Below are 18,599 nucleotides of genomic sequence, written 5' to 3' on the forward strand. Positions count from 1 at the left end.
GCCCCCGTACGGCCCTTTCACACCCTGTGGTAAGTCGCTCACTAGCGACATGGGACCTGACAAACAGACGGTTCAGTTTAGCCCCATACCCGTCCCCGCTAATTCCGTTATTTCATAATCCAGCCTTCCCCCCGGGTATGTGTAGAGCCTCGCATACATCTTGGCGCTCGAGCGGTATGCTATATGTTAACGACATCACCTCCAATGCTACCTTCCCACAATTCGCAGATATCCGAGAAGGAACAGTAATCCCTCCTTCGGACTTCTTTCGTTATCTGCAAATTAGACATTTCCACTCAACCATTACCACTACCCTTCTCCACAGACAATTATCCCCCTTCGAATACATTAGCTGGAAACGCACCAATACTAAGGGCCTCATTTCAGATATTTACGCTTTACTTAGCGACCACCCCACTTCATCCCGGGCCCCCCACGAGTTAGCATGGGAAAAGGAGCTGGGATTTACTATAGACAATGAAGATTGGGTAGATATCTGGGATAATGCGGCCTCCAGTTCCATATGTGTGAGAATTAAAGAAAATATCTACAAACTACTATATCGCTGGTATTATGTCCCTTCCCGTCTACACACTATGTTTCCCGACACTCCAGATGGATGCTGGAGGGGTTGTGCGGATGTTGGTTCGTTCTTACACATATGGTGGACCTGCCCAAAAATTTTTACAATTTGGGGTGAACTTATTACCTTGCTCTCGCGCCTATTTGACACCTCCATCCCTTCCGACCCCCAATACTTTTTGCTCCCCATGACCCTCCCTACTCTTAACAGACACCAAAACAAGCTATTTCGACACGTAGTTTCGGCAATGACATGCCAAATAGCCACAGACTGGAGTAGCCCGACTCCCTCCCCAACGCCGGTGATAATCTCCCGAATTTGGTATGTCCACAAAATGGAATATATGACCGCTGTCATACGTAACACCTCGAAACAATTTGATAAAGTATGGTCTCCATGGCTAATCTTACAACAGGCTCCCTCCCCATTTGCAACATGACATCGTGCACCGCAGCTCTACCCACCTCATGCTTTTGAAGGCCACCCCTCCACCCCCTTCTACCCCCCTTCTTTCTTTTCTGATTGGATGCGCTCTGTCTCCTCTACCTTTCCGACCCCTTCTATTCTCTCTCTGAGCATTCTTTTCTTCTTATTTCCTCCGTTGACTCTCTTTGACGGACGGCCACTCCGTTGCCGAGAGTTACCCTCCTCAAATGCCTTAACTTTAATCTTATATAAAAAAAAAAAAAAAGGATCCACTCAGTTGATGTAACAATTTATTGTAGCTACATTTGTGCTTTAAATACTCAATTTGTCTGGGTGTTCTGTTATTAATGTAACCAATTTGTGATCCATCTAATAAAATGTGTTTAAAAAAAACAAAAAACTGGTTAGAGTTATTTAAGCATCTCTATGGACTCCATTCACTTTCAAACTCAACAGTCGGTAGCCTGCATCTTCAAAGCAGTGAGGGCTCATTTTGTCAAACTACCCACCTGTAGGTACATGAGTACAATCACAAAGAGCAATAAGAACTCCATAACGTAAATATTCTAGCTGTGTCTAGCTTCCAGTCACAATCCTGGAGTTTAAAGATTTGTCCTTTGAAATATCTCTTTTTAAACCAGGGTAACTGCACAGTAACATTTCTCTTATTGGCTACTATTATATTCCTCAATGCTAAGGCCTGCAGTGTTTAAAGTGTTAAAAAGAAAATTGTGCAGTAAGGTAGACAAATGACCTTGGCTTTATAAAAATTCAACATCACAAAATTCTAATGCTTCATCAAATGCTCAGCGAGACTGGAAAGATGACAAAACATAACACCGTACCACCATGGCTAATTTTATACTTACTCGCACAATAAAAAAAAAAAAAAAGCCAATGGTTATTTTAATATAAGATAAAGAGATTTTGCCATGGATCCCTTATTGCAAGGCTGCCAACTCCTGGGAATTAAAACCAAGTATCCTCTTGTCTGAAGTCATTGAAATACCTGACAGTGCACTAAAAAATGGCACATGCTGAGTAAGTAGAATAATATATACACACAGGAAGCAAGATGAGAGCATGACTTTAAAGGTTGGTATAAACTCCTGATTTACAATATATTATAATAAACATACCCTCTAACAGTAACTTTTTTGGAGGGACATTTTTTGTTGTTTTGTTATATCACCCTGTTGCTCTTTACATCAAACATTCTCTCTATTCAGTTTGATCAATATATATGGACAGTGCTTTTTGGAAATACAAATCAAGAGTTCCCCTGTGATGGCAATTGGAAGACTCATGAATGGCTCAGAAGTGGGACTCAGGAGTGATCTGCCAGGCTCTGCTCAACTGCCTCCCCAAACATGCTGGAAGGTGTACTACCTGCAGCTGTTAGCAGCAAAGGATGGGCACAATGTATTGCCCATGGTGAGCAGCTGGCCTAGTAGGGTATGCAGGGAATCTTTGCTGAGTAGAAAAGGGAGGAAAACTCCTGTGGGGGGAGAAGGGGGGGGGGGGGTTATGTCCTCCACACTGGAGGTCTCCCCCTGTGCAGAGATAGCACATCCTACACACAGATTCCAAGAGTAAACTTGAGGACTGCCTGGGCTGTCTAGTAGTAGCCCCCGCCCTGGCTGACATAGCAAAACAGCCCATACTTCATGCCTGATGAACAGCACAATATGGAGATGAAGAGTTGGATGTAAACCAAGTGTATTTTTCTCCGAATGTATTAAGCCTTAAAAAGTGATAAAGTACGAGCCAATCAGCTTCCTAACTGCCATGTATCAGGTTGTGTTTGAAAAATGACAGGCGCTGGTTGTCTGGTACTTTAACACTCTTTACCTGACTCCACTCTATCACTTTTTAAGGCTTAATACATTGAATGAAATAACAACAGGTGAGATGAGATAAAGGGAGACATTTTTATCATTAGTGTTTGATTATGAGGAACATTTGGCAGTGTATACAGGTCCGTCGAGAGCTCAGTCGGGCCCGGATACTGGGGGGACATGGCCAAACCGCGGGTGGTATGACCAGGACCGCTCAAAAAATGTATAATAAAATATAAACTACGCCACGTGCTCAGCACAGGGGTGTCTCTAGGCGGAGGGGGGGCGGGGGGGGGGGGGGAACACACTTGGAACAAGTTATCCCTGGGTCACTGAGGAAGGTCACCATCAAGCTATATACACACATAGTGGTGCATCCATAGTGTAAGGTTAAGTCAGCAGTGCGCAGTGGTGGTAGTAACATTGCTGCATGCCTGGAACTACATGTGCTCAGTGATCTATTATTTTCTCTGCGTAGTGACCAGGCACAGCCTTACCCCCATGAAGTGCACAATCCTGGCTCGGTTTCTGCTCATGTGCCGTGTCTGTGAGGATGGGCACTTGCATAGGCCAATGCAAAAAGGGGAGAGGGGGAGTTCCAGTTGCCCGGAAACTGCCCTTCCCCACAGCCTGGTCAGTAGCCTCTACTTGCAGTAAAAAGGGTGGAATGGAGCTGCTGCACGTGCCCAGTGGCAGCAGACTTTCCGACCAAGGGGGTAATTCAGATCTGATCGCTAGGCTGCTATTTTTGCTGTCCTGCGATCAGATGGTTGCTGCCTCCAGGGGGAGTGTAAATTTGCCGAGCAAGTGTGCGATCGCATGTGTAGCTGAGCTGAGAAAATCCACTTTGTGCAGTCTGTGCGCAACCCAGGACTTACTCCTCCAGTGCGATGAGAACAGGCTAATTGGAGCCAGAGCTGACGTCACACACCCTCCCTGAAAATGCTTGATAATGTTTGCGTTTTTCCGGATACTCCCTGTAAACTCAGTTGCAACCCACAAACGGCCTCCTCCTGTCAATCACCCTTCGAACGCCCGTGCGATCAGATTTGTCGCACCATCTCGTCGCTGACCGCCGATTCCCATTGCGGTGCATACACATGCACAGCTAGGATCTGATCACCCGCTGTGCAAAAATGCACAGCAGCGATCAGATCTGAATGACCCCCCAAGTCTGCTGTGTGAGTGTCTGTGGATTTGAGTGCTCAATCACTGAACCAGAAAGAGAATCTGGTAAGTAGCTTATCATGATCAATGGGCCTGCATATGCCTGAAGTACTGTACTGCATAAACTTCACAGACTATAGCTTATTACATGATAATTATGCATCCTTCATAGGCTGGTGACAAGCACTCTAAAATAGAAATATTTGGAAACTACCCTCCCAAAATCCTGCATTTTCCCCTGATGGTGCCCGCAGGTTACTAGAGCCGGAGACTGACAGTGGTGAATCCAGCATCAGAGGTTGCGCCAGAGATGGACCCGCTGTATCCAAAATGTTCCCAAGAGTGGTGCATAGTTGTTAACACAAGAAAGTTATTTATCTTGTTTTTAATTTAAGTGTCATTCTTTGGTCATTTGAAATTAGCTACTGCTCTTCTATTATCCCTACAAGCCGTCCTTTGCAAGCCAGTCCATTGTTGCCTCCACCTCACAAATCACAACATCAAGCCATAGGGGTCAATAATTTGAAATGAATCATGTCTGCAAATCACCATACCCTGCTCTCCTTACCTACGGTATTGTCCAAGTGCTATTCTGTATATGGAAGGTCTAACATTATCAGAATGTACAGTTCAGATAGAATACCCATGGTAGCTATCTTTGGCAACCAACTTGGGGTATCTCATTGAGAAGCTGGCTTCCTGGATGCTGTAAATCAGTCCATTCTGAGTGGTGATTTGTTTCCTGCTATTTCTTGTCTTTTGCTTTTATTGGCATCCTCTCATTATAATGAAATATAGTAGCACTAATCACTGTATCCTGTTGTATGAAGCCATGTTATTGCTATAAAACATTACTTGAAAGTTTCCTCTCCTTTGTCGGATCCACTGATTGTATCTGACAGCCAGGCGTGACTTTTCTATGTCCTGACATGACCTCCCAATCCATTTTATTTCCTACCTGTTTAAATGGATTTGTGTATAAAATCAATCTCCACGTCAGCCCACAAACTATGGGGATTAAGATTAAATAGGTAATTTAAAGAAACTGGGATCTCAATATCCAATCATATTACTCTGGCTGGGACCATGTGTACAATATGAATAATTAAATGTTTTAAAGCAATACTTTAAAAATAAGATTTTACTCACCGGTAAATCTATATCTCGTAGTCCGTAGTGGATGCTGGGACTCCGTAAGGACCATGGGGAATAGCGGCTCCGCAGGAGACTGGGCACAACTAAAGAAAGCTTTAGGACTACCTGGTGTGCACTGGCTACTCCCTCTATGACCCTCCTCCAGACCTCAGTTAGGATACTGTGCCCGGAAGAGCTGACACAATAAGGAAGGATTTTGAATCCCGGGTAAGACTCATACCAGCCACACCAATCACACCGTATAACTCGTGACACTATACCCAGTTAACAGTATGAAATATAACTGAGCCTCTCAACGGATGGCTCAACAATAACCCTTTAGTTAACAATACCTATATACAAGTATTGCAGACAATTCGCACTTGGGATGGGCACCCAGCATCCACTACGGACTACGAGAAATAGATTTACCGGTGAGTAAAATCTTATTTTCTCTGACGTCCTAAGTGGATGCTGGGACTCCGTAAGGACCATGGGGATTATACCAAAGCTCCCAAACGGGCGGGAGAGTGCGGATGACTCTGCAGCACCGAATGAGCAAACTCTAGGTCCTCCTCAGCCACGGTATCAAACTTGTAAAATTTAGCAAATGTGTTTGACCCCGACCAAGTAGCTGCTCGGCAAAGTTGTAAAGCCGAGACCCCTCGGGCAGCCGCCCAAAAAGAGCCCACCTTCCTCGTGGAATGGGCTTTCACTGATCTAGGATGTGGCAGTCCAGCCGCAGAATGTGCAAGCTGAATCGTACTACAAATCCAGCGAGCAATAGTCTGCTTTGAAGCAGGAGCACCCAGCTTGTGGGGTGCATAAAGGATAAATAGCGAGTCAGTTTTCCTGACACTAGCTGTCCTGGAAACATAAATTTTCAGGGCCCTGACTACGTCCAACAACTTGGAATCCTCCAAGTCCTTAGTAGCCGCAGGCACTACAATAGGTTGGTTCAAATGAAAAACTGATACCACCTTAGGGAGAAACTGGGGACGAGTCCTCAATTCTGCCCTATCCATATGGAAAATCAGATAAGGGCTTTTATATGACAAAGCCGCCAATTCTGACACACGCCTGGCCGAAGCCAAGGCCAACAGCATGACCACTTTCCACGTGAGATATTTCAAATCCACGGTTTTTAGTGGCTCAAACCAATGTGACTTTAGGAAATCCAACCCCACGATGTGATCCCAAGGTGCCACTGGAGGCACAAAAGGGGGCTGAATATGCAGCACTCCCTTAACAATGTCTGAACATCAGGCAGTGAAGCCAGTTCTTTCTGAAAGAAAATCGACAGAGCCGAAATCTGGACCTTAATGGAACCCAATTTTAGGCCCATAGTCACCCCTGACTGTAGGAAGTGCAGAAAATGGCCCAACTGAAATTCCTCCGTTGGGCCTTCCTGGCCTCACACCACGCAACATATTTTCGCCATATGCGGTGATAATGGTTTGCGGTCACTTCTTTCCTAGCTTTAATCAGCGTAGGGATGACTTCCTCCGGAATGCCCTTTTCCTTCAGGATCCGGCGTTCAACCGCCATGCCGTCAAACGCAGCCGCGGTAAGTCTTGGAACAGACAGGGCCCCTGCTGCAGCAGGTCCTGTTTGAGCGGCAGAGGCCATGGGTCCTCTGAGATCATTTTTTGAAGTTCTGGGTACCAAGCTCTTCTTGGCCAATCCGGAACCACGAGTATAGTTCTTACTCCTCTCCTTCTTATTATACTCAGTACCTTGGGTATGAGAGGCAGAGGAGGGAACACATACACCGACTGGTACCCCCACGGTGTTACCAGAGCGTCCACAGCTATCGCCTGAGGGTCCCTTGACCTGGCGCAATATCTTTTTAGCTTTTTGTTGAGGCGGGACGCCATCATGTCCACCTGTGGCCTTTCCCAATGGTGTACAATCATTTGGAAGACTTCTGGATGAAGTCCCCACTCTCCCGGGTGGAGGTCGTGCCTGCTGAGAAAGTCTGCTTCCCAGTTGTCCACTCCGGGAATGAACACTGCTGACAGTGCTAACACATGATTTTCCGCCCATCGGAAAATCCTTGTGGCTTCTGCCATCGCCATCCTGCTTCTTGTGCTGCCCTGTTGGTTTACATGGGCGACCGCCGTGATGTTGTCTGACTGGATCAGCACCGGCTGGTGTTGAAGCAGGGGTCTAGCCTGACTTAGGGCATTGTGAATGGCCCTTAGTTCCAGAATATATATGTGTGTAGGGAAGTCTCCTGACTCGACCATAGCCCTTGGAAGTTTCTTCCCTGTGTGACTGCCCCCCAGCCTTGAAGGCTGGCATCCGTGGTCACCAGGACCCAGTCCTGTATGCCGAATCTGCGGCCCTCTAGAAGATGAGCACTCTGCAGCCACCACAACAGCGACACCCTGGCCCTTGGAGACAGGGTTATCAGCCGATGCATCTGAAGATGCGACCCGGACCACTTGTCCAACAGATCCCACTGGAAGATCCTTGCATGGAACCTGCCGAATGGAATTTCTTCGTAAGAAGCTATCATCTTTCCCAGGACTCGCGTGCATTGATGCACCGACACCTGTATTTGTTTTAGGAGGTCTCTGACTAGAGATGACAACTCCTTGGCCTTCTCCTCCGGGAGAAACACTTTTTCCTGTTCTGTGTCCAGAACCATACCCAGGAACAGTAGACGCGTCGTAGGAACCAGCTGCGACTTTGGAATATTCAGAATCCAGCCGTGCTGTTGTAGCACTTCACGAGATAGTGCTACTCCAACCAACAACTGCTCCCTGGACCTCGCCTTTATAAGGAGATCGTCCAAGTACGGGATAATTATAACTCCCTTTTTTCGAAGGAGTATCATCATTTCGGCCATTACCTTGGTAAATACCCTCGGTGCCGGGGACAGACCAACGGCAACGTCTGGAATTGGTAATGACAGTCCTGTACCACAATTTTGAGGTACTCCTGGTGAGGAGGGTAAATGGGGACATGCAGGTAAGCATCCTTGATGTCCAGTGATACCATGTAATCCCCTTCGTCCAGGCTTGCAATAACCGCCCTGAGCGATTCCATTTTGAACTTGAACCTTCGTATATAAGTGTTCAAGGATTTCAATTTTAGAATGGGTCTCACCAAACCGTCTGGTTTCGGTACCACAACCATTGTGGAATAGTAACCCCGGCCTTGTTGAAGGAGGGGTACCTTGATTATCACCTGCTGGAGTACAGCTTGTGAATTGTCGCCAGTACTACCTCCCCTCGAGGGCAGCAGGCAAGGCTGATTTGAGGTAACGGCGAGGGGGAGTCGCCTCGAACTCCAGCTTGTATCCCAGTGATACTACTTGCAGAACCCAGGGATCCACCTGTGAGCGAGCCCACTGGTCGCTGAAGTTCCCGAGACACGCCCCCACCGCACCTGGCTCCACCTGTGGAGCCCCCGCGTCATGCGGTGGACTCAGAGGAAGCGGGGGAAGATTTTTGATCCTGGGAACTGGCTGTCTGGTGCAGCTTTTTCCCTCTTCCCTTGTCTCTGTGCAGAAAGGAAGCGCCTTTGACCCGCTTGCTTTTCTGAAGCCGAAAGGACTGTACCTGATAATACGGTGCTTTCTTAGGCTGTGAGGAAACCTGAGGTAAAAAAATTTCTTTCCCAGCTGTTGCTGTGGATACGAGGTCCCAGAGACCATCCCCAAACAATTCCTCACCCTTATAAGGCAGAATCTTCATGTGCCTTCTAAAGTCAGCATCGCCCTAATACCCTCCTGGCAGAATGGACATTGCATTAATTCTGGATGCCAGCCGACAAATATCCCTCTGTGCATCCCTCATATATAAGACGACGTCTTTAATATGCTCTATGGTTAGCAAAATAGTATCCCTGTCTGACAGGGTAATAGACCACGCTGTAGCAGCACTATCCATGCTGAGGCAATTGCAGGTCTCAATATAGTACCTGAGTGTGTATATACAGACTTCAGGATAGCCTCCTGCTTTTTATCAGCAGGCTCCTTCAAAGTGGCCGTATCCTAAGACGGAAGTGCCACCTTTTTTGACAAACGTGTGAGCGCCTTATCCACCCTAGGGGATATCTCCCAACGTGACCTATCCTCTGGCGGGAAAGGGTACGCCATCAGTAACTTTTTAGAAATTACCAGTTTCTTATCGGTGGAACCCACGCTTTTTCACACACTTCATTCACTCATCTGATGGGGGAACAAAACACTGGCTGCTTTTTCTCCCCAAACATAAAACCCCTTTTATGTGGTACGTGGGTTAATGTCAGAAATGTGTAACACATTTTTCATTGCCGAGATCATGCAACGGATGTACCTAGTGGATTGTGTATATGTCTCAACCTCGTCGACACTGGAGTCAGACTCCGTGTCGACATCTGTGTCTGCCATCTGAGGTAGCGGGCGTTTTTGAGCCCCTGATGGCCTTTGAGACGCCTGGGCAGGCGCGGGCTGAGAAGCCGGCTGTCCCACAGCTGTTACGTCATCCAGCCTTTTATGTAAGGAGTTGACACTGTCGGTTAATACCTTCCACCTATCCATCCACTCAGGTGTCGGCCCGGCAGGGGGTGACATCACATTTATCGGCATCTGCTCCGCCTCCACATAAGCCTCCTCATCAAACATGTCGACACAGCCGTACCGACACACCGCACACACACAGGGAATGCTCTGACTGAGGACAGGACCCCACAAAGCCCTTTGGGGAGACAGAGAGAGAGTATGCCAGCACACACCAGAGCGCTATATATACACAGGGATTAACACTGTAACTGAGTGATTTTCCCAATAGCTGCTTGTATACACAATATTGCGCCTAAATTTAGTGCCCCCCCTCACTTTTTTACCCTATGTAGTCTGGAAACTGCAGGGGAGAGCCTGGGAGCGATCCTTCCAGCGGAGCTGTGAGGGAAAATGGCGCCAGTGTGCTGAGGGAGATAGCCCCGCCCCTTTTTCGGCGGACTTCTCCCGCTTTGTTGTAGGTATATCTGGCAGGGGATTTTACACATATATAGTCTCTATGACTATATTATGTGTAGTTTTGCCAGCCAAGGTACTTAATATTGCAGCCCAGGGCGCCCCCCCCAGCGCCCTGCACCCATCAGTGACCGGAGTGTGAGGTGTGCATGGGAAGCAATGGCGCACAGCTGCAGTGCTGTGCGTTACCTTGATGAAGACCGAAGTCTTCTGCCGACGATTTCCAGGACCGTCTTCTTGCTTCTGGCTCTGTAAGGGGGACGGCGGCGCGGCTCCGGGACCGGACGATCGAGGTCGGCCCTGTGTTCGATCCCTCTGGAGCTAATGGTGTCCAGTAGCCTAAGAAGCCCAAGCTAGCTGCAAGCAGGTAGGTTCGCTTCTTCTCCCCTTAGTCCCTCGTAGCAGTGAGTCTGTTGCCAGCAGATCTCACTGAAAATAAAAAAACCTAAATTAAACTTTCTTTTTCTAGGAGCTCAGGAGAGCCCCTAGTGTGCATCCAGCTCAGCCGGGCACAAGATTCTAACTGAGGTCTGGAGGAGGGTCATAGAGGGAGGAGCCAGTGCACACCAGGTAGTACTAAAACTTTCTTTAGTTGTGCCCAGTCTCCTGCGGAGCCGCTATTCCCCATGGTCCTTACGGAGTCCCAGCATCCACTTAGGACGTCAGAGAAAACACTTTCCTCTAGAACCTCAACTACTATTTATGTATTACCCTTCATTTACATAGCGCTAACATTTTGCACAGAGCATTACAATCAGATTATGTATACATTTGCATTAGAAAATGTCCCAGTGATGCTTAAAATCTAAGTCCCAGTGATGCTTTCAGTACATCATAGGCACACATATGCACAGACATCCACATATACTAGGGCCAGTTTAGCTTGAAACCTGTTAACCTAGCAGTATGATTTTGGATTGTGGGTGGGGAACCAGAGCACCAGGTGGAAACATACAACATACAAGAGATGGTGCTGACCACCAATAGTAGGTCAGTTCCTGTACATACAGCTATGTCATGTACCTACCAATCTCCTAGGAATATCCTTTGTCAGTTTTGACTGCATGGGTGCACATGTGACAAATATCCTCAAGTGAACAGACCCATACAATTAGGTATGACAACTTTTAGTTACAACTTGAGCTATTGCAAGAAAGTTTTTACAAATTATAATTTTTTCTCTTGACAATAAATTATTTTTCTTTTATCCAATCAGTAATCTAAGCACCTAGGGGAATAAACTCAGATGAAGTTGTGATGGAAAATGGAGATTAACATTCTCAGAGTGGGTTCTTGTTGCTTTCTATGTTGATGGCACAACAATTCTATTTTGTGATTTATTCAAGTTGCGGTGACTTTGTATATTCATCATGAGGAAGTTAGTCTCCTCTTTCAAACAAGGACTCTTCTGTATTTGAAATGATCAGTGAAACTTCAATAAATCAGTGGGTGTAAAAGGATGAGGTACTAAACATGGCTGTGTTCCTTCTTGTGGAGGTTCCTAGAAGATGTGGTGCTGAACTGCTATTTCATTAAACCTATTATCCCACAATATTATAAAGACATACATTACTATTCAATATAATGGCACAAGATGGTTTTCCCTATAAAAGTACAGTTACAGATAATGAGGCAAACACAGAAGCACTGCTCAAATCCAACAACACATTCAGTTCAACAATGCACTCTTGACCATGTTCTGCATGTTTGTGAATATGGGACATGTCAATTTTGTCCTACTACACAGTTATTGGACGGCACAGTTGCACAGTATATGGTATTGCTGCCTTGCAGCACTGGGTTCAATTACAACTAAGGTGCTATATGCATGATTTCATGCTATAGTATAGGATAAATATATATCTGCAGTATTTAATTACAAATCACACAATATTTTAGCAAAAGACAGTTACAAAAATAAGTAACATCACAGTTAACCTTTCTACTGCCAGGGCTCACTATGCAGTAACAAGGTTAATTAAATGACTACGACTCCTCTCCCACTGGGATCACTTAAAAACCCAGTTCATTGCACTATTCCAAAAGCCCCCACTGTTGACCATTATTGGCTCAGTGGAGCCATTACAGCACATCCGGATAGTGGAAGAAATAGCGCATAACTCAACATGTTATTCCAGATTTCACAACTGCACTGTTTTCCTTAGAATTCCCAAACCTTTTCATTAAGATTGAAAACTCCACAATACCAGATGTCAGGATAATAGATCTAATTTGTGCAAAGAAAGTGGACGTCAATAAAGATTTTTTGCGCAACATTATTTATAGCTCCACTTTCCCCTCACCTTAACTGTTGGCTACAATTATTATATTGCTCCCGATTCCTGACAGGGAGTGACTGGAGGTTTGTCGAATTAATAATAGAAATGAAATAAAAATCTAATGAACAAATATTAAAAAAAAAAATATTTGGATCCAGACTCATCACTTCCTATGATAACTTGGGAGACTTAGGGGTATATGCAATTGCGGTCGAATTCCCGAAATTGTCGAATTTCGGGTCATTTTCGACCAAAAAAAAAATTCGCCTATGCAATTTAGTGCTTTCCGACCAAAAAACGGACTTTCAAAATTCGACTTTTTGAAATTCGAATTTTTGCAAATTCGACTTTTCTGCAATGATACAAGTGCTGCAATTCGACCAAAGCATATTCAATTCAAGTTTGGAAATTCGACAGCAGTGCTTTTAGACAGCAAATTCGTCATTTTCAATCCGCCACACTTTGGAGGGTGAAAACAAATAAAAAAATTTTAAACATGTTTTTTTTTGTGTTTTTTTTGGGGGGAATAGCAGATCTATTTATATTAGAAGGGATTAGGTACTTTTTTTTTTTTTTTTTGGAGGCACAAATATTATTTATATATTTTTTAAAATATTATTTTTATTTATTTATTTTTTTATTGCTGGAACGGTAAAATCCTAAAAAAAAATGGCGTGGGGTCCCCCCTCCAAAGCATAACCAGCCTCGGGCTCTTCGAGCTGGTCCTGGTTCTAAAAATGCGGGGAAAAAATTGACAGGGGATCCCCCGTATTTTTAAAACCAGCACCGGGCTCTGCGCCTGGTGCTGGTGCCTAAAATACGGGGGACAAAAAGCGTAGGGGTCCCCCGTATTTTTAACACCAGCATCGGGCTCCACTAGCTGGACAGATAATGCCACAGCCGGGGGTCACTTTTATGCCGTGCCCTGCGGCCGTGGCATTAAATATCCAACTAGTCAACCCTGGCCGGGGTACCCTGGGGGAGTGGGGACCCCTGCAATCAAGGGGTCCCCCCCCCCCCCAGCCACCCAAGGGCCAGGGGTGAAGCCCGAGGCTGTCCCCCCCCCATCCAATGGGCTGCGGATGGGGGGGCTGATAGCCTTTTGTGATCATGAAAAGAATATTGTTTTTTCCAGCAGTACTACAAGTCCCAGCAAGCCTCCCCCGCAAGCTGGTACTTGGAGAACCACAAGTACCAGCATGCGGGAGAAAAACGGGCCCGCTGGTACCTGTAGTACTACTGGAAAAAAAATACCCAAATAAAAACAGGACACACACACCGTGAAAGTAAAACTTTATTTCATACGTCGACACACACATACTTACCTATGTTCACACGCCGACATCGGTCCTCTTCTCCATGTAGAATCCAGGGGTACCTGAAAATAAAAGATCAATATACTCACCTCAGCCATGGTCCAGAGATAAATCCACGTACTTGGAGAAAAAAACAAACCGGACACCCGACCACACGGACTGAAAGGGGTCCCATGCTGACACATGAGACCCCTATCCCCGAATGCAGAGAGACCTGTCAGTGACAGCTGTCACAGAAAGGTCTCTAAAGCCAATCAAGAAGCGCAACTTCGTTGCGCTCATCTGATTGGCTCTGCGCGTCTTAGCAGACAGCGCATCGCACAGCCCAGTCCATTATATTCAATGGTGGGAACTTAGCGGCTAGCGGTGAGGTCACCCGCCGGTCAGCGGCTGACCGCGGGTTAACCCCACCGCTACCCGCAAAGTTCCCACCATTGAAAGTAATGGAGCGGCTTTGCGATGCGCTGTCACAGCACAGACAGCGCACAGCCAATCAGATGAGCGCCACGGAAGTAGCGCTTCCTGATTGGCTGAAGGGACTTCAGTGACAGGAGTCACGTGATGTCCCGGGATTCGGGAGAAAGGGGTCTGATGTGAAAGCATGGGACCCCTTTCAGTCCGGTATGGAGCGGGTATTTGCGTTTTGTTTTTTTTACAAGTACGTGGATTATCTCTCTGGACGTGGATTTATCTCTGGACGCTGGAAGGTGAGTATAATTTTTTCACAGGTACCCTCGGATCGTCGGAGACCGTGGCAGTCGGCGTGTCAACATAGGTAAGTATGTGTGTGTCGGTAGTGTGTAATAAAGTTTTACTATCAAGGTGTGTGTGTACTGTTTTTATTTGGGTATTTTTTTTCCAGTAGTACTACAGGTACCAGCGGGCCCGTTTTTCTCCCGCATGCTGGTACTTGTGGTTCTCCAAGTACCAGCTTGCGGGGGAGGCTTGCTGGGACTTGTAGTACTGTAGTACTACTGGAAAAAACAATATCTTTTTATTATCACAAAAGGCTATCAGCCCCCCCATCCGCAGCCCATTGGATGGGGGGGGACAGCCTCGGGCTTCACCCCTGGCCCTTGGGTGGCTGGGGGGGGGACACCCCTTGATTGTAGGGGTCCCCACTCCCCCAGGGTACCCCGGCCAGGGGTGACTAGTTGGATATTTAATGCCACGGCCGCAGGGCACGGCATAAAAGTGACCCCCGGCTGTGGCATTATCTGTCCAGCTAGTGGAGCCCGATGCTGGTGTTAAAAATACGGGGGACCCCTGCTCTTTTTGTCCCCCGTATTTTTGGCACCAGCACCAGGCGCAGAGCCCGGTGCTGGTTTTAAAAATACGGGGGATCCCTGCCCAATTTTTCCCCTGCATTTTTAGAACCAGGACCAGCTCGAAGAGCCCGAGGCTGGTTATGCTTTGGAGGGGGGACCCCACGCCATTTTTTTTTCCGGGTTTTTCCCGTTTTTTCCCGTTTTTTAAAATTGCGGCAAAATCCGCCAAATCGGCCGATTTTCGCCCGCGATTCTGGCGAATCCGTTTTTCATTGAATATGGTGAATTCCGGAAGCCACCTTCCGGAATTCACCTGTCGAATTAAGTCGAATTAAAAAACGGCGAAAAATTGCCGCGATTCGCCGTGAATTGCATATACCCCTTAATCTACAATGAATCTAAATAATCTTTTATATTGGATGAGTTACTAGATAAAAGCAAAATCTGAGTAGGAAAAGAGTAATAATATGCAAGTAACAGTGGGGGTCATTCCCGAGTTGATCGCTCGCTGCCGATTTTCACAGCGTAGGGATCAGGGCAAAAAATGGCATTTCTGCACATGCGTATGCCCCGCAATGCGCACGCGCAACGTTACGGGTTCAACGAACAATGTGATTTTGCACAGGCTCTAGCGAAGAATTAAGTCGCTCTGACGGCCGCAGAGTGATTGACATGAAGTGGGCGTTTCTGGGTGTCAACTGGCCGTTTTCAGGGAGTGTTTGGAAAAATGCAGGCATGCCAGGGAAAACACAGGCGTGTCTGGGCGAATGCTGGGCGGGTGTGTGATGGCAAATCCGGACACGAATAGGCTGAAGTGATCGCAAGCGCTGAGTAAGTTCTGAGCTACTCTGAAACTGCACAAACTGTTTTTGCAGAGAGCGGCTGCACAAGCGTTCGCACTTCTGCTAAGGTAAAATACACTCCCCAGTGGGCGGCGGCATAGCGTTTGCACGGCTGCTAAAAACTGCTAGCGAGCGATCAACTCGGAATGACCCCCAGTGATCAGCAAATTCAGAAGTTCATAAAAGTAGCTGGGGCAACCGTTTTAAGGTTAGCAGTTCTGTAAAACATGGCTATGTAAGCTACAGATGGGTTGGGTACAAAATCCCGGCAGTCACAATCTTGAAGGTCAGGATGCCATAATCATACCGACAGCCAAAGTCTCGACCGATCCCAGTATTTTAACCCTAACCCACACCTCCCGCAGTCTAACCATAACCTCCCCCTCCCGCAGCCTAACCCTAACCGTGCCTTCGCAGCCCAACCCTAACTGTTCCCTGCTGCCGCAGCCTATCCTTAACCTCCCCCACCCCCACAGCCTAACCCTTACCTACCCCACCCCCGCAGCCTAACTCTAACCTCTACCCCAGTGCTAACTAACTGACAGGATTCTGGCTTTCGAACTTCAACTCTCAGTATTCTGACTGCAGGGATCCTGACCGCTTACCCTCCAGATGATGTTCATTGCATCTTTTTACTTACAAGGCCTCCAGCCATTAGATTTGACTGAAACACTGTTTTTAATAAGAGGTACAGTCAGGTCCATAAATATTGGGACATCGACACAATTCTCATATTTTGGGCTCTATACACCACCACAATGGATTTGAAATTAAACAAACAAGATGTGCTTTAAATGCAGACTTTACGCTTTAATTTGAGGGTATTTACATCCAAATCAGGTGAACGGTGTAGGAATTACAACGGTTTCTATATGTGCCTCCCGCTTTTTAAGGGACCAAAAGTAACTGGACAAACGAAACAATCCTAAGTCAAACTTTCACTTTTTAATACTTTGTTGCAAATGCTTTGCAGTCAATTACAGCCTGAAGTCTGGAACGCATAGACATCACCAGACGCTGGGTTTTATCCCTGGGGATGCTCTGCCAGGCCTCCACTGCAAATGTCTTCAGTTCCTGCTTGTTCTTGGGGCATTTTCCCTTCAGTTTTGTCTTCATCAAGTGAAATACATGCTCAATCGGATTCAGGTCAGGCGATTGACTTGGCCATTGCATAACATTCAACTTATTTGCCTTAAAAAACTCTTTGGTTGCTTTCGCAGTATGCTTCGGGTCATAGTCCATCTGCACTGTGAAGCACCGTACAATGGGGGTCATTCCGAGTTGATCGTAGCTGTGCTAAGTTTAGCACAGCTACGAACCTTAACTCAGACATGCGGGGAGACGCCCAGCTCAGTGCCGCTTCCCCCCCCCTTCCCCGCACAAATACAAAAGCATCGCACAAAGGCGATGCCTTTGTATTTGAGGAGTAACTGCCGGCCAGCACAGCTCCTGCGGCTGGCCGAGAATTACTCGCCGCTACCACTGGCCGCAGCGCCCCCCCCCCCCCCAACAGTCCGGCCACGCCTGCGTTGGCCGGACCGCTCCCCTAAACGTCAGCTAAACCCCGCCGTTCAGCCCCCTCCCACCTAGCGACTGCCTCTGTCTCAGGCGATCGCTAGGCAACGATGACTACCATGCACCGGCGCATGCGCAGTTCCGACCCGATCGCACGACTGCGAAGAAGTGCAGCGTCCGATCGGGTCGGAATGACCCCCAATGAGTTCTGAAGCATTTGACTGAATATGAGCAGATAATATTGGACAAAACACTTCAGAATTCATCCAGTTCTTTCTTTTTAAGAATGTTCCAAACAGTTGATTTGGCCACACCTAATGTTTTTGCTATCTCTCTGATGGGTTTGTTTTGATTTTTCAGCCTAATGATGGCTTGCTTCACTGATAGTGGCAGCTTTTTGGATCTCATATTGCGTGTCGACAGCAACAGATTCCAAATGCAAATGTCACACCTGGAATCTACTCCAGACCTTTTACTTGCTTAACTGATGATGAAATAACAAGGGAATAGCCCATTCCTGTCCATGAAATAGCTTTTGAGTCGATTGTCCCATTACTTTTGGTCCCTAACCATTTGCCTGACATGGTCGCATCAGATGCGGCCATGCCTGCACGTGCTGTATCTGACCTGATCGCACAGGATATGACCAGTCAGATAGAGAGTGTTAGCAGCGGCAGGGAAGATAAACTTCCCTCCGCTGCTGCTGTCATAGGGACCTTTGTCCCTCTGCCTCCCTGCACTCTCCCCCTGTGTCTGCCGTGCTGCCGATCACTGCTGATCGGTCAGCACGGCAGGATCCACCCACTGCAGTGGCTGCAGACAATGGCAGCCACTGGGGAGAGTAAATTAACCCTCCCAAGCCACACCCAGACCCCCCTGCATACCTGCAGGCTATCCCGGCTTTCAAAATGAAAGCCGCGATAGTCGTGATGTTCCGATGGTCGCGATGTTCCCGAACGATCTTTCGATGTTGGGGGGTATTTTTATTTTTTTTAATAAAAAGAAAATATTATTTTTTCCTTTTTTTTTACTAAAATCATTTGGGATAGGGTTAAAGTCATATTCTTCACTTAATTAACTCATAAAAAGACCCGTCAATTTCGGAGCGGTTTTCGTCGAAACAAATCGTCAGTTAAGTGGTTAAAAAGTGGGAGGCACATATAGAAACCGTTGTAATTCCTACACCGTTCACCTGATTTGGATGTAAATACCCTCAAATTAAAGCGGAAAGTCTGCAGTTAAAGCACGTCTTGTTTGTATCATTT

General features: G+C 46.8%; 1 protein-coding gene across 6 annotated transcripts in view; it reads right to left on the reverse strand.

The window, feature by feature from the left end:
* FRMD4A (FERM domain containing 4A) overlaps window positions 1-18,599 on the reverse strand; it is a 751,780-nt gene that overhangs the window by 257,023 nt on the left and 476,158 nt on the right. The gene's annotated exons all lie outside the window — the stretch shown is intronic.

Source organism: Pseudophryne corroboree, chromosome 6, assembly GCF_028390025.1.
Source record: "Pseudophryne corroboree isolate aPseCor3 chromosome 6, aPseCor3.hap2, whole genome shotgun sequence".
Classification (NCBI taxonomy): domain Eukaryota; kingdom Metazoa; phylum Chordata; class Amphibia; order Anura; family Myobatrachidae; genus Pseudophryne; species Pseudophryne corroboree.